Genomic DNA, 259 nt, shown 5'->3' with positions numbered 1-259 from the left:
AACTATCCTTGTAGCGAATTCAGCGATTTCTCACCGGGAGGCAAGAGCTGAAGGATGGAATATTACGTTATAGTGTTGTCGTCAGCAATAATAATCCCTGGACTTGTCCGACGAAGAGCTCGGTGATGGCCGCCGGAATCGGAGGCCTTCGTCTTGGAAATCGCCGGATTAATAAACAGCTCGGCTGGCTTGTCTGTTGTCTGTTAATCTTGACTAACACTGGAGGGTTTGTAACACAAGTTTCTCTCTTTTTATTATC

The sequence above is a fragment of the Penaeus monodon genome, chromosome 32 (genome assembly GCF_015228065.2).
Source record: "Penaeus monodon isolate SGIC_2016 chromosome 32, NSTDA_Pmon_1, whole genome shotgun sequence".
Taxonomy (NCBI): Eukaryota; Metazoa; Arthropoda; class Malacostraca; order Decapoda; family Penaeidae; genus Penaeus; species Penaeus monodon.
This window is presented reverse-complemented; position numbering follows the sequence as displayed.